This window comes from Lepus europaeus, chromosome 18 (genome assembly GCF_033115175.1).
Source record: "Lepus europaeus isolate LE1 chromosome 18, mLepTim1.pri, whole genome shotgun sequence".
In the NCBI taxonomy this organism is placed as follows: domain Eukaryota; kingdom Metazoa; phylum Chordata; class Mammalia; order Lagomorpha; family Leporidae; genus Lepus; species Lepus europaeus.
The window spans coordinates 64,357,407-64,374,317 of record NC_084844.1 but is presented as its reverse complement, the minus strand read 5'-3'; the positions used below and the strand labels follow the sequence as shown (position 1 = coordinate 64,374,317).

General features: G+C 40.2%; 1 pseudogene; it reads left to right on the top strand.

Annotated features, from left to right (window-relative positions):
• Positions 1-5,531: 5,531 nt before the first annotated feature.
• On the top strand, positions 5,532-6,413 carry LOC133776506 (forkhead box protein R1-like; annotated as a pseudogene).
• Positions 6,414-16,911: the final 10,498 nt, after the last annotated feature.

Genomic DNA, 16,911 nt, shown 5'->3' with positions numbered 1-16,911 from the left:
TGCTGATCAAACTTGTTTCTCCTGGAGGTGCACTTTCAGGGATCTTTGAGCTTCCTCTGGAGTTACACTGTTTTGTTTGTTTTTCTTCATCCCTTCCTTCCTTCTTCTCTCCCTACTTTTTTTCTTTTCCTCCTCTCCCTTTTCCTCCACTTCCTCTTTGTCCTCTTCTACTTCTACCACCACCACCACCACTACTACTATTTCTCCTTCTCCCTTCCTCCCTCCCTCTCTCTCCCCCTCTCTCTCCCCTTCTCTCTCTTCCTTTCTCTCCCTCTCTCCTTGTCTCTCCATCACGGGTGGCTGTGGATACCTTTCAGTGCTGTTTTCTTGTTCTTCTAAACACTTGTCTTAACATCCACTTAGGGAGAGGCAGGAGCTTCTTTGTTTTGGTGCCATCAAAAGGGCCATATTTCTCACTTTGCTTAAATGTAATTTATAAGTCCATTTTGTTTCAGAATTACACTGAAGGAGGAAAATCTAGTTACACTGTATTTTTTAAAAGATTTTCTTATGAATTTGAAAGGCAGTTACAGAGAGAGAGAGGGAGATACAGAAAAAGAGAGAGATCTTCTATCTGCTGATTTACTTTGCAAATGGCAGCAGTGGCCAGGACTGGGCTGGGATGAAGCCAGGAGTTTCACCTGGATCTCCCACATTGGTGGCAGGGGTCCATACCCTTAGGCCATCTCCTACTGCTTTTCCCCAACATTTTGTAGGCATCAGGTATTTAGGGGAGTTTATCAGTGGATAAGTGCTCTCTCTCTCCCTCTCTCTCTCTCTTTCTCTCTGTCTCTGTGTATGTGTGTGTGTGTGTCTACATTTCTGTCACTCTGTTCCAGGATATTTTAGGAAATGTAAAGAGATAATACCTCAAAATATAGCATTCTTGATCCCACCTAACTATTGATGGCCTAAGTAATTTCATTTATCTTATTGTAGAGATTTTTGTATTTCTCTAATTTTTCATAAATTTAAGTTTCTCAGTAAGCACTCTATAGCAATTTTTAAGAAAGTTATAATAATATTGCATATGAAAAAATGCAGCCTGGATTTTCAATATTCTGAAATAATATGAAGAATAAAGTGAGAGAAATATATATGAATATTTTATATAAACATGTTCTTTTTCCCACTAATTCATGCAGTGTACAAATACATATTGAAAACCCACACTGCGTAAGACATTATTGTACTAGGCTCTGCAAATAAAACAAATTTTCTGTTCTTATTTGGATTAGAGTCTAGTGGAGAGGAAATTAAAATAAAATTAAACTCTGAATTTAGATGGATTTAGTAAGATAACAATTTAATGATCACATAATAAAATTCAATCCACACTGGGTCTAAGGAACATTTTCTTGACAATAACATGAGTACACTGAGACATAAAGGATTAAAACATAGCAGTTAAGAAAAGAATGAAGAGTATTCCAACCAGTGTATACCACATGCTGAAGCTCAGCTTAAATTTACTTGTAGCCAAGATGAAGTAAAAATTGTTCTTTAACTCCTTACATGAGACAATCAGACACTAAAGAGAAAACCAGCATTTGTCACCGATTTTCATACTAAAAGGCCTGCGGCAAAGAACACAATATATGAAAGATAAAAGAAAAATAAAGTAAACTCTCAAATTCTGCAGCTCCTAGCAGAGAGATCCCATGGCCTGTCACAGGGAGAGGGAACTGAGGTAGAGTGTACAGACTCCCTGCATTGATGTGATGAAGCTGGGTATTCTGGAACATCATGTCAGTGAGCTGTCATAGGGAAATCTGGAGAGGAACAGAGTAATGAGAAAGAACACTGGAGACATTTGGAGGGCCTTGTTTGGATGTTTGGTGAAGTAATAAACAGTGCATGCCCACCAAAAAAAAAATTAAGACTGTGGGTGTGACATCTATAAAGATTAGAGGAAAATCTTCCTTGTGCCCATAGAGAGCTGAGATTAAACATCCATTCTCAAAAGCCAGACTGAAAAACTCCCAAGTCATGGGACAATGATTAGAGTAATGAGAAAAGTTTTTGCCTTAGGACTAGGAATTTAGACATAGGCTGAGCATGGTTCTGATCCACACAACAAATCATGAAAGCAAGACTAGAAAAGATCAAGCTGTATTTAAGGTGCTTAACTGATCAAAAAGTAAATCTCAAAAATGATAAGTAGAAGTGTGGAAGATATTTTTTAAAACTATCTTAACACTCATAAATACATAAATTAAAGTGTCAGAAATTGTCACTGTACTGGATAGGCATTAATGTAAATTATATATCACAAAAAATGCATAAGTTTGTGACTGTGTCGATCTTTGATAACACTTCAAGTGAATAACAGATAGCCCGCCAAATGGAGACATAGGAAAGTTATGAAGGAAAAATGGCAATTTTTCCTAGACTTAAAGTATATTCTATTTGTATTGTATCACAAATAATGTAGTATAGTTACTTCCAGATGGACTCTAATGAATTAAAATCATATACTATCATTGGTAAAGCAGCTGTATCATAGCAAAACAAAGAGTTGCAGTTAATAATTCCTCCTGAAATATATATACAACTAAATCATAAAACAATTTATTAATCTAAAATAAAGCAGAATCGAATAATAAACTGTGAAATTAAACCAGTTTGATGACAGATAAGGTGAACTACAATAATATGTAAGTACAATAACACTTAAAAACTGAAAAGTGAGGAACACAAGCCTTACCAAGGTTAATTTCATAGCCATACTCCCATAAGCAATTAAAAATTCATTTCAAAATTATGAGTTCAATTACCCAAGAAGATATGATTCTAAATATTTATGCATCTAATAAAGTCAAATGCATGCTATACAATAAGATAGTTTAAAAATTTAGAAACATCATTTGAGATTCCAGTACTTGTCATTCAGCAAATGACAGAACAAGAAACAAGAAATTCAGTAAGAATATCCAATTCAAAACACTACTCTCAAGTAACCATAGAACACTTACCAAAGTAGATGTCATAGAGTATAAAACATACACTAATAAAAGGATAAAATCAAATGATATGTTATGCTCTATGAATACAAACCAATCAAATCAGAAAGAAATAACACAAACAGGAATCAGGAAAATATTCAAATATTTGGAAAGTAAGTAGCACACATGGCAATAAACTGAGTCCAAGAGCAAGCAGAGAGAAAGTATTTAACTGAATTGAATACAACATAAGAGAACTTGTTTAATGTAGCTATCAGGGCACATTAATGAAAAATTTTAGTGATAAATGACTGTAGAAAGGGGTTCAGAAGCTTTTTTAAAGAAAAAACACAATGAAAAATGTTGAAGCCCCTGATATTAGTCTGAAATCAATGAACTTGATTTCCAACAACTAAAGACACTAGAAAAAGAGGAGCAACTTAAAGTCACAGCACCACATAGAGAGTGAAAATAAGTATCTGCTGTGATCTGAATGTACCATTTAAATGCTGAAACATAATCATGGATAGTGTTATTGCCTGATAAAGCTGTAAGGTGCTCAGGCGGGATCAGAGGCTTATAAAACAGACACGGTGAGTATCTTTACCCTTTATCCACCTGAGAATTCTGGGAAAAGCCATCTAGGAACCAGGAAGCAGACACTCAAGAGACCCTCAACCCTGTCAGGGCTGCGTCCTGAGACTCTTACTTTAAGATCCGTGGTGATTTCTTTGGTTTATAAGCTTCAAAGGCTATGATAACTTCCTATAGCCATCCCAATCAACTACAGCAACCAAGATACAATCAGTAAAATTTAGCCCCAGGAGCAGCGCCTCCCTCAGGGACCCCAAGGCACCTCTGGCCTTAGCCACCTCAACCCTGGCACAGCTCCCCAATCTCTGTTCCAGGAGCAGGGTCACCAGTACCACTGAGGGGAACAAGGCCAGCCCCACAGGGAAAGAGGTGGAGCCTAGGGCTGTAGTCACTGCTGGGTACAGGGACCCGTGGCTGTGAGGGCCAAGAGGCTCCCTGAAGGACCATGTCCACCAAGGCCAGCGAGTGCACCTCTGGTGTACTTCTTGTTGCTATCAGATTACCCACGTGTGATCTCCTGAACCTTGCTGGCTTGAGGCCTCAGCCCCACACATAACTCAGCTCACCCCTTGGCTGCCTAGAATTAATCTCAGCACCAAGTATGACCCACAGCACTGCACAGTGCAGGACATGGCAGTGAGCATGGCCTCAAGGTCATGAAGGTCAAAAAGCCGCACCACTGACCCTGAGCCAAGCAACCTAAATGTGCTTGTCTCTCTCAATGCCTGCACACCAGCCTGCTTTCATGACCAACTTCATTATGACAGAAGAAAAATGTCAGTAAAACTGGGGAAAAAATGGGAAAAGCCACTGTAACAAAACCATGTGTGGAAATAGTGAAGGTGATAAACATCTATCCACTCAGGTTGATCAAGAAAAAGTGAAAATGCACAAATTATGAATGAAGAAAAGAATGTGATATTAGTACAAATTCTTGAGATATTAATACAGATTTTCATGAAGAACCATGCTAACATAAATAAAATAGACAAGTTCCTTGAAAGATAAACTCAGTCAAGAAGAACTTCACCACCTGTATTAACAAATATCTGTAAAGTAAAATACAGAGTTACAAATCTTCCTAGAAAGCATCACCTGGCCCAGATATCTACACTGATACATTCTTCCAATATTTTAGAAAGAAATTATGTAATTCTGCATGCTTTTCAAAAGATGAGGAGGAATACGTCTGAACTACTCCTATAATGAATATTATCCTGAAAAACAAACACAGTGATTGAAAAAAATCAAATTTCCTCATGAGCAATAATGTAAAAATCCAACCAAATTTTGAAATAATTAAGATATTCTCATATAGGTGAATGTATGAGTGAACTGTGTTGTATCATTCAGAAAATAGTTTATTGCTAAAAGGAAATGAGCTAACAAATCATGAAAACACACAGAGGAATCTTTGGTGTATTACCAAGTAAAAGAAGTTGACGTGAACAATTATACGTGCTCATCACTATGTGACATTTCAGAATGGCACAATTATGAATCTAGTAAAAAGATTAGTTGTTGACAGGATTGTAGAGGGAAGAAATGGGTGACTAGGCAGATAAAATTTTAGAGTAATGAAATGCTGTATAATAAAATGGTGGACACACATTATTATAACTTTGCATGAATTCATAAAGTTTTCAATACAAAATCCTAGTGTCAATTATGGATTTGAGGGGTTAATGATGTAACAAATGTAATCATAACAACTATACTACACTGGCCAGGTTCATATTAATAAGATGAGTGACTATGCCACTGTGGCAGCAGATATTTTTGGAAAATCTCTTTACCTTCATCTTAATTTTAATATAACCTGAGATATTGCTAAAGATAAAATGTATTAAAAATTTAGGACATCAGTCTCTCTTGGCTCCCTCTGTCCGCGGCTGGGCACGCCGCGCTCTCCTAAAGGTGGACCTCAAACTCCAGCAGCTCGACGTCTGGGCCAGCCTCCGTGGCCAGGTCCTGGGACTGCTGGACTGGGACATGGGGAACAAGGCCTTTCTGGCCTTCACATCGCACCTGCCTATGGCCGAGCAGAACCTTGCCAGGTACAGGCTTCAAATAGTGGAACCACCAAGGTTACCTTTGGAGAAGAAGCCCCGTGCTGACAGAGATGGTCCAGAGTTTGAGCCCAACCTGTGGATGTGGGTGAACCCCAACATCGTGTACCCACCAGGAAAGCTGGAAGCCCAAGGGGCTAGAGAGAAGAAGGAACTGGCGGGCGCGGTCCCTCACCCTCGACTGCCCTGCCATCAGGAAGATGCCAGCTGCCCAGAGGCTGCGGGGGCTGGGCACTGTCGCCTTCCTCCCCCGAGCAGTCTCCGTCGCCAAAGCACTTTTCGTCTTCCCCCAGCAGCTGGGAGCTCACGGAAGAGGAGGAGGCCGAGGACAAGGATGACAGCTCCTGTGTGGCTCTCCTGTCCTCTTACAAAAGGGCCCACCTCCAGAGCCGGAGGCTTCAGCAACCCAGCGGCCAGGAGGAAAGGCTCTGGCCCCGGCCCCCTCTCAATTACTTCCACCTAATTGCCCTGGCGTTAAGAAACAGTCCCCCCTCCCCCCGTGGCCTCAACGTGCAGCAGATCTACAGTTTCACTCGACAACACTATCCGTTTTTCCGAACGGCTCCGGAAGGCTGGAAGAACACCATCCGCCACAATCTGTGTTTCCGAGACAGCTTTGAGAAAATGCCGGTCAGTAAGCAGGCTGAGGTCAGCGCCTGGCCCTGCTCCTGCCTCTGGAAGTTGACTGAGGAGGGACGCCACCGCTTTGCCGAGAAGGCCCGCGCCCTGGCTGCCAACCAGCTGGAAAGTATCCAGCCAGTGCATGAGCCAATCAGATATGATGCCCTTCCTCTTTGACCTTTGATGCCGCAAAGCAAGTCCCCTGCCTTATTAAAGTTGCCCCCAGCAGCCTTGTGTGGATATGTGTGTGTGGTCTCTGAAGATGGGGTGAAGGGCAGAGGTGCAGTTCCAGCTCGGGGTGGGAAGCAGCCCACGCATGCTCCCAAGGCAGTGGGGCAGCTGCTGGCATGCAGACCCAGATGCCACGCTTGTCTCAGAGGAGGAGAGTCCTCGCCCTTCGCCAGACCTGAGCGAGTGCCCATTTTATGGATTTTGAAGATAATCTTGGGAGATGCTGGCTTGTGGCAGGCAGCCCTGGGAGCACCACCTACTTGTTCAGCTAACATTGTTAAGCTGCTACTTAACGAACACATAGGGCTTCAGGGCCCTGGGACAGTTTCTGCTCTGCGCTGTGGTAGCTGTGACAGGGGTAAGGGCAGGTGCCAAGGCAGCAGAGGGGGGCAGTTTTAGGGAGAGGCTACCTTTGTTTGGAATTTTTGATCAGTAAAGGATAATATGAAGAAAAAGAATTTAGGACATCAAATTCAATAAATAAGCTAAATAAATGACTAAGCAAATGGGATACATTCCAGGAATGCAGGGCTTGTTTAACACTAACACCATGATTAATTTTATTATGGTATTAATTATATGAAAGAGAAAAACTGCAGGGTTACTGTTATTTCACTCCTATTGGGGATGCCGGACACCCTGGTCCAGGACTCTCTCTCAGTATAGAAATAAAGGGCTGAGTCCAGGAGTGTGCAAAGCAAAGGTGAATTTATTGTGTAGAAAGGAGTACAGACTCCCGAGATAGAGGAGGGGCTCAAAGCTGGGAGTCCATTATCAGAGGAGTGAGCCTGTTTTTTGAGTATTCAGTTTTAGCCTTTACCATTATCCATGGGATGCTTTGTTTTGTTTTGGTTTGGTTTTTTGTGGGGGACAGGTATAGGCTCCTGTTTTAGGACTGCACCCTCTACTTGGGTCTACATTTGGCTGGACCCTTGGCCTGTATTCCAAAGGGCAGAACATCTTTGGCCCACATTGTGTCATATGGTTGCTAGGCAAGGGGTCTTTATTTAAGGTTCTGAACACACGAGCTTTTTGGTGAAAAAATTTTCTGTGGCTAAGGTAGGTGGGACTTGGCTCATGTGGGCCATCAGCATTAAATACCTCATCCTGTGTCATGGCCTGAACATGCAGGTGAGTGTCTGTGAGATGGGATAACTTCAGTCAGAGTAAAGGTGAGTCTCAAGATGGAATCTGAGTTCCTGTCACTGTTTTCTGCCCTTCCCAAGGCCTGAGGCAGCTTTCCTAGTCTATCCATGGCTGGGTAGGGGTGTCCAGTCCCTATAACTCCTCAGTGGATAGAGGCCTTTGGCAAACTTAACAATCTTTCCTGACTTCACAAATCTCAGGAAACTTAAAATACAATGACTTCATCAGCATAAGAAAGAGCATGGATAACAAACTCCAGAAAACATAATTAATGACAGAAATTAAAATACTTTACCTTTAATATCAGAAACAAGATAATAATTTGTTTTCACTACTGTTATTCAACATTGTAGTTAAGATTCTAGTCGGTATGCTGAGGCAATAAAAATAAATAAAAGCAGTCAAGTTGAAAGGAAGAAGTGAGGATCTCTATTCACAACAATGACCACAAAATAGGGGTGTGAATTCTCCATCTTCAAACTCTCACTTGTAGGCCAGCTTTAGGCTTTAGTAATAAAGTTTTATTGGAACACAGATATGCTCATTAATTTATTTTTTATGGATGCTTTAATACTAAAGTGATAAAAAGTTGTCACAAAAATTGTATTGTTACAAATGAGAAACATTTACTATCATTAGTAAGACAGTAGTTTAAGAGAGGAAACAACTGACAAACTTTGGTCTATACAAAAATTCTGATGTATAAGCCAAAATTGTAATGAGCAACAAGTGAGTTTAGTTAAACTAGAAGATACAAAATCAATACAGAAAAATAAAATACATTTCTATATACCAGCAATAGAAATCAAAAGTTTAGAATCACCACTATTTCATTTAAAATATAAAATATACATCTGATGAAATATTGACAGACCTACAAAAACAACTTAATATTCATATGAAATTAAATATTTCTAAGTGGGAAGAGACATTTTAATAAAAAAAACTCAGGATTTATCTTAACATTACTTTATAGACTCAACAAAATCTCAATCCCCTTCCCAGCAAGCAATCTGATTATTTTTTAAAATAACATGCTGATATACACTCATGGGAAAGTAACCCTGAAAAAAATAATAAAATTGGAGAGATGACTACAAGAATTATAAATTTATACTAATCTAAAGTGTGACAGAAAAATGGAACACAAAAGAAGATCCATAAAAGATCAAAACACAGTAAACAGGTTTTCTACAGAGTCGCAATTGCAATGCAGGGGAGAAAGTATAGTCTTTTCAATTATGGTGCTGGCACAATATGATATTAATTTCCAAAAGAAATTTCCACTAACAAACATATAAAAAATTCATGACATATCTAACTGCAGTATGAAAACTATAATACTTGCAGGAAAAAAATCATAGAAGATTTTTGTGAGTTTAGGTTAAGCAAAGATTTCCTAGATATGACAAAAAATATAATCTATAGGGGCGGCGGAAGCGGAGCCGTGTGCGGCGGGAGCCAGCCGGGCGGCGGAAGCGGAGCCGTGTGCGGCGGGAGCCAGCCGGGCGGCGGAAGCGGAGCCGTGTGCGGCGGGAGCCAGCCGGGCGGCGGAAGCGGAGCCGTGTGCGGCGGGAGCCAGCCGGGCGGCGGAAGCGGAGCCGTGTGCGGCGGGAGCCGTGTGCGGCGGGAGCCGTGTGCGGCGGGAGCCGTGTGCGGCGGGAGCCGTGTGCGGCGGGAGCCGTGTGCGGCGGGAGCCGTGTGCGGCGGGAGCCGTGTGCGGCGGGAGCCGTGTGCGGCGGGAGCCGTGTGCGGCGGGAGCCGTGTGCGGCGGGAGCCGTGTGCGGCGGGAGCCGTGCCACAGAATCTCACCAGCGCGGGAACCAACGGAGGAGGGTAAGACCTCAGAAACCCAAGACATTGAGGGGGGAGGGAAACAGAGGCCTCACCCTTCACTCAACAAGCAAAACAAAGAGCACTGCGATTTTACATATCTAAAGCGCAGCCAAACTCAGTAACTTTAGCAAAACTGGAGAACACATTGAGGGCTGAATAAACTCTTGGTGTGGTCCCAGAGGTAGATCAAACGAATACTCACAGAGGCCAAATTTCAACTACCCTCAACTCCACTCCCAACTGAGTAAAAAAAAAAAAAACCATAAATTATCTCCAACATGCCAAACAATAAACATAGAAGCCGAGGTAACAAAAGCAAGGAAGACAATATGACGCCCCCAAATGAGAAAGACACGCCAAAGCAAGATTATGAAGATGAAGAGATAGAGGAAATGCAAGAAGCAGATCTCAAAAAAGTGATAGGAACATTAAGAAATTCTCAAAAACAAATTCTTGAACTACAGAAATCCTTAATGGACAAGATAGAAAATATCTCCCGTGAAAATGAAATATTAAGGAGAAATCAAAATGAAATGAAAAAACTAGTAGAACATAAAACTGAGATAATGACAAAAAACCTCAATGAAATGAAGAACTCAATAGATCAAATGGCAAACACACTAGAGAGCCTTAAAAACAGAATGGGTGAAGCAGAAGAGAGAATATCGGAATTAGAAGACAGAGAACAGGAAAGAAAACAGTCAAATCAAAGAAAAGAAGAAGAAATCAGAAATCTAAAAAATACTGTCAGGAATCTACAGGATACTATTAAAAAACCCAACATTCGGGTTCTAGGAGTTCCTGAAGGCATGGAAAGGGAGAAAGGATTAGAAGGCCGTTTTAGTGAGATACTAGCAGAAAATTTCCCAGGTTTGGAGAAAGACAGAGGCATCCTAGTACAGGAAGCTCATAGAACCCCTAATAAACATGACCAAAAGAGAACCTCACCACGTCACGTCATAATCAAATTCACCACAGTGAAACACAAAGAAAAGATCCTAAAATGTGCAAGAGAGAAACGCCAGATTACTCTCAGAGGATCTCCAATTAGACTTACAGCTGACTTCTCATCAGAAACCCTACAAGCCAGGAGAGAATGGCGAGATATAGCCCAGGTACTAAGAGAGAAAAACTGCCAGCCCAGAATATTATATCCTGCAAAGCTCTCATTTGTGAATGAAGGTGAAATAAAGACCTTTCACAGCAAACAGAAACTGAAAGAATTTGTCGCCACTCGTCCAGCCTTGCAAAAGATGCTTAAAGATGTATTACATACAGAAACACAGAAACACGGTCACCAATATGAAGGAAGGTAAAGGAAGGAAACCTCACAACAAAAGAACACAGGAATCTCAAACCAGATATCAGAAAATATCTTTGGCAAATGGCAGGGCAAAGTTACTCCTTCTCAATAGTAACATTGAATGTTAATGGCTTGAACTGTCCAGTTAAAAGACACCGATTGGCTGATTGGGTTAAGGAACAAAACCCATCTTTTTGCTGCTTACAAGAAACTCATCTTTCCAACAATGATCCATACAGACTGAAAGTGAAAGGCTGGAAAAAGATATACCATGCCAACAGAAATGAAAAAAGAGCAGGCGTAGCCATCTTAATATCGGACAACATAAACTTTACCATAAAAACTGTCAGGAGAGACAAAGAGGGACACTATTTAATGATTAAGGGATCCATTCAACAGGAAGATATAACAATTATCAATGTATATGCACCGAATCACAGGGCACCAGCTTATTTAAAAGACTTGTTAAGGGACTTAAAGGGAGACTTAGACCCCAATACAATAGTACTGGGGGACTTCAATACTCCACTCTCAGAGATAGACAGATCATCAGGACAGAAGATCAACAAGGAGACAGCAGATTTAAATGACACTATAGCTCAAATGGATCTAACAGATATCTACAGAACATTTCATCCTACATCTAAGGACTTTACATTCTTCTCAGCAGTATATGGAACCTTCTCTAGGATTGACCACATACTAGGCCATAAAGCAAGTCTCAGCAAATTCAAAAGAATTAGAATCATACCATGCAACTTCTCAGACCACAAAGGAATGAAATTGGAAATTAGCAACTTGGGAATCCCCAGAGCACGTGCAAACACATGGAGATTGAACAACATGCTCCTGAACGAACAATGGGTCATAGAAGAAATTAAAAGAGAAATCAAAAATTTTCTGGAAGTAAATGAGGATAACAGCACAACATACCAAAACCTCTGGGATACAACAAAAGCAGTGCTAAGAGGAAAGTTTATATCAATAGGTGCCTACATCAAGAAATTGGAGAGGCACCAAATAGATGAGCTTTCAAGTCATCTCAAGGATCTAGAAAATCTGCAGCAAACCAAACCCAAACCCAGTAGAAGAAGGGAAATAATTAAAATCAAAGAAGAAATCAACAGGATTGAATCCAAAAAAACATTACAAAAAATCAGCCAAACGAGGAGCTGGTTTTTTGAAAAAATAAACAAAATTGACACCCCATTGGCCCAACTCACTAAAAAAAGAAGAGAAAAGACCCAAATCAATAGGATCAGAGATGAAAAAGGAAACATAACAACAGACACCACAGAAATAAAAAGAATCATCAGAAATTACTACAAGGACTTGTATGCCAGCAAACAGGGAAATCTATCAGAAATGGACAGATTCTTGGACACATACAACCTACCTAAATTGAGCCAGGAAGACATAGAAAACCTAAACAGACCCATAACTGACACAGAAATTGAAACAGTAATAAAGGCCCTCCCAACAAAGAAAAGCCCAGGACCAGATGGATTCACCGCTGAGTTCTACCAGACATTTAGAGAAGAACTAACTCCAATGCTTCTCAAACTATTCAGAACAATCGAAAAAGAAGGAATTCTCCCAAATTCTTTCTATGAAGCCAGCATCACCTTAATTCCTAAGCCGGAAAAAGATGCAGCATTGAAAGAGAATTACAGACCAATATCCCTGATGAACATAGATGCAAAAATCCTCAATAAAATTCTGGCCAATAGAATGCAACAACACATCAGAAAGATCATCCACCCAGACCAAGTGGGATTTATCCCTGGTATGCAAGGATGGTTCAACGTCCGCAAACAATCAACGTAATACACCACATTAACAGGCTGCAGAAGAAAAACCATATGATTCTCTCAATAGACGCAGAGAAAGCATTTGATAAAATACAACACCCTTTCATGATGAAAACTCTAAGCAAACTGGGTATGGAAGGAACATTCCTCAATACAATCAAAGCAATATATGAAAAACCCACGGCCAACATCCTATTGAATGGGGAAAAGTTGGAAGCATTTCCGCTGAGATCTGGTACCAGACAGGGATGCCCACTCTCACCACTGCTATTCAATATAGTTCTGGAAGTTTTAGCTAGAGCTATTAGGCAAGAAAAAGAAATTAAAGGGATACAAATCAGGAAGGAAGAACTCAAACTATCCCTCTTTGCAGATGATATGATTCTTTATTTAGGGGACCCAAAGAACTCTACTAAGAGACTATTGGAACTCATCGAAGAGTTTGGCAAAGTAGCAGGATATAAAATCAATGCACAAAAATCAACAGCCTTTGTATACACAGGCAATGCCACGGCTGAGGAAGAACTTCTAAAATCAATCCCATTCACAATAGCCACAAAAACAATCAAATACCTTGGAATAAACTTAACCAAGGACGTTAAAGAACTCTATGATGAAAACTACAAAACCTTAAAGAAAGAAATAGAAGAGGATACCAAAAAATGGAGAAATCTTCCATGCTCATGGATTGGAAGAATCAATATCATCAAAATGTCTATTCTCCCAAAAGCAATTTATACATTCAATGCAATACCAATCAAGATACCGAAGACATTCTTCTCAGATCTGGAAAAAATGATACTGAAATTCATATGGAGACACAGAAGACCTCGAATAGCCAAAGCTATCTTGTACAACAAAAACAAAGCCGGAGGCATCACAATACCTGATTTTAGCACATACTACAGTGCAGTTGTTACCAAAACAGCATGGTACTGGTACAGAAACAGATGGATAGACCAATGGAACAGAATAGAAACACCAGGAATCAATCCAAACATCTACAGCCATCTTATATTTGATCAAAGATCCAAAACTAATCCCTGGAATAAGGACAGTCTATTCAATAAATGGTGCTGGGAAAACTGGATTTCCATATGCAGAAGCTTGAAGCAAGACCCATACCTCTCACCTTACACAAAAATTCACTCAACGTGGATTAAAGACTTAAATCTACGGCCCGAAACCATCAAATTATTAGAGAGCATTGGAGAAACACTGCAAGATATAGGTACAGGCAAAGACTTTTTGGAAAAGACCCCAGGAGCACAGGCAGTCAAAACCAAAATTAACATATGGGATTGCATCAAATTGAGAAGTTTCTGTACTTCGAAAGAAACAGTCAGGAAAGTGAAGAGGCAACCGACAGAATGGGAGAAAATATTTGCAAACTATACTACAGATAAAGGGTTGATAACCAGAATCTACAAAGAAATCAAGAGAATCCACAACAAAGAACAAACAACCCACTGAAGAGATGGGCCAAGGACCTCAAGAGACATTTTTCAAAAGAGGAAATCCAAATGGCCAACAGACACATGAAAAAATGTTCAAGATCACTAGCAATCAGAGAAATGCAAATCAAAACCACAATGAGGTTTCACCTCACCCCGGTGAGAATGGCTCACATCCAGAAATCTACCAAGAATAGATGCTGGAGAGGATGTGGGGAAAAAGGGACACTAACCCACTGTTGGTGGGAATGCAACCTGGTTAAGCCATTATGGAAGTCAGTCTGGAGATTCCTCAGAAACCTGAACATAACCCTACCGTACAACCCAGCCATCCCACTCCTTGGAATTTACCCAAAGGAAATTAATTTGGCTAATAAAAAAGCCATCTGCACATTAATGTTTATTGCAGCTCAATTCACAATAGCTAAGACCTGGAACCAACCCAAATGCCCATCAACAGTAGACTGGATAAAGAAATTATGGGACATGTACTCCATAGAATACTATACAGCAATAAGGAACAATGAAACCCAGTCATTTGAAACAAGATGGAGGGATCTGGAAAACATCATCCTGAGTGAATTAAGCCAGTCCCAAAGAGACAAATATCATTTGTTTTCCCTGATCGGCGACAACTAACTGAGCACCAAAGGGGAAACCTGCTGAAATGAAATGGACACTATAAGAAACAATGACCTGATCAGCTTTTGTCCTGACTCTAGATATAGAATGTAATACTTTATCCTTATACTTTGCGTTTCTGTGTGGGCACAAACTGATGAGCTCTTTACTAATGATATACTGAAGTGATCTTCTGTATATAAAGAGAATTGGAAATGAAAAAAAAATAACAACCTGGTATTGAAGGGGAAATGGCATAGAAAGTTAATTAATTTGAAAAAGAAATCATGTGGGTTCTCTGTCTTTAATGTGCTGTACATTGCTATTTGATGCTATAATTAGTAATCCAATGGTAGTTTTTTTTCACTTTGTAGTGCTATATGGGCAAAATGTTGAAAACTTTACCTAATATATACTAAGCTGATCTTCTGTATACAAAGAGAATTGAAAATGAATCCTCACATGAATGGAAGGGGAGAGGGAGCGGGAGAGGGGAGGGTTGCGGGAGGGAGGGAAGTTACGGGAGGGGGGAAGCCATTGTAACCCATAAGCTGTACTTTGGAAATTTATATTCATTAAATAAAAGTTAAAAAAAATATAATCTATAATTGAACAAAAAGGATAAATTACCCCAGCACACAGGGTCTTTGTGATTTTTATTTTTATTTTCCTAATGACTAGTGATCCTGAATTTTATGTCTGTTGGCCATTTTTATTTCTTCCTTTGAAAAATGCTTGTTCATGCAATTTGTCCATTTTTTAACTAGAGTGTGTTTTGTTGTTAAATTTCTTGAGCTCCTTATGTATTCTGGATATTAATCCATTATTGGATGCATATTTTGCAAATATTTTCTCCCATTCTGTTGATTACCTCTTCATTTTGTTGTTTCATTTTTTGTACAACAACTTCTCGCGTGATATAATTTCATTTGCTTCTGGGCTCTTACCCTAGAATTCTTTGCCTAGGCCAATGTGTTATAGACTTTCTTCTATGTTTTTCTCTAGTAATGTGATGTTTTGGGTATCAGGTTAGATGCTTGATCCATTGTGAGTTGGATCAAACTGGTTTCAAACTTCAGCATGTGAAAATCCAACTTTCCAAATACCCTTGTAGAAGAGGCTGAATTCATTTTTAAAATATTATTTACTTACTTTCTTATTTATTTATTTATTTAAAAGGCAGAGATACAGAGAGAAAAAGCGAGAGAGAGACACAGAGAGAGAGAGAGAGAGACAGAGACAGAGAGATATCTACTGATTCTCTCCCCAAATTGCTTGGCTGCAACTGCCAGGGCTGGGACAGATCAAAGCCAGGAGCCTGGAGGCTCTTCCCGGTCTTCCACATGGGTGCAAGGGCCTAACGTGCATTAGCACAAAGGTGATTGGAAGTTAAACAGCTGGGGCTTGAATTGGCATCCATATGGGATGCATAAACTGCAAGTGAAGGCGTAACCTTCTATGCCACACACGCAGTGCCAGCCCTGAAGAGACTGAATTCTACCAAACTTTAAAGGAAGGAACAATCCCCACCCTTATTCAAAACAATTGAAAGGGATAGAATCAATCCAAATCCATTCTTTGAGACCAGCATTACCCTAATTACAAAATCAGATAGATGCAATAAAAAAGAACTATACACCAATATCCCTAGTGGATCCTGATGCAAAAATTCTCAATAAAATAGTATCAAATAGGCCAGCGCCGTGGCTCAACAGGCTAATCCTCGGCCTTGCAGTGCCGGCACACGGGGTTCTAGTCCCGGTTGGGGTGCCGGATTCTATCCCGGTTGCCCCTCTTCCAGGCCAGCTCTCAGCTAGGCAGCGGAGGATGGCCCAAGTCCTTGGGCCCTGCACCCACATTGGAGGCCAGGAGAAGCACCTGGCTCCTGGCTTCAGATCAGTGTGATGTGCCGGCTGCAGAGGCCATTGGAGGGTGAACCAATGGCAAAAAGGAAGACCTTTCTCTCTGTCTCTCTCTCTCACTATCCACTCTGCCTCTCAGAAAAAAAAATAGTATCAAATAGAGTCCAGCAATACATCAACAAGATTATCTACCCAAGGTAGAATTTATTCCAGGGATGCAGATTTACATATGTAAATCAATAAATGTGTTATTTAAAATCAACAAAATGAAAGATAAAGCCATATGATTATCTCAATAGATGCAGATAAACATTTGACAAAATATGACATCCTTTCATGATAAAAATCTTTAAAAATTGGGTATAGAAGAAACACACCTTGACACAATCAAAGCAATATATGACTAAACCACAGGCAG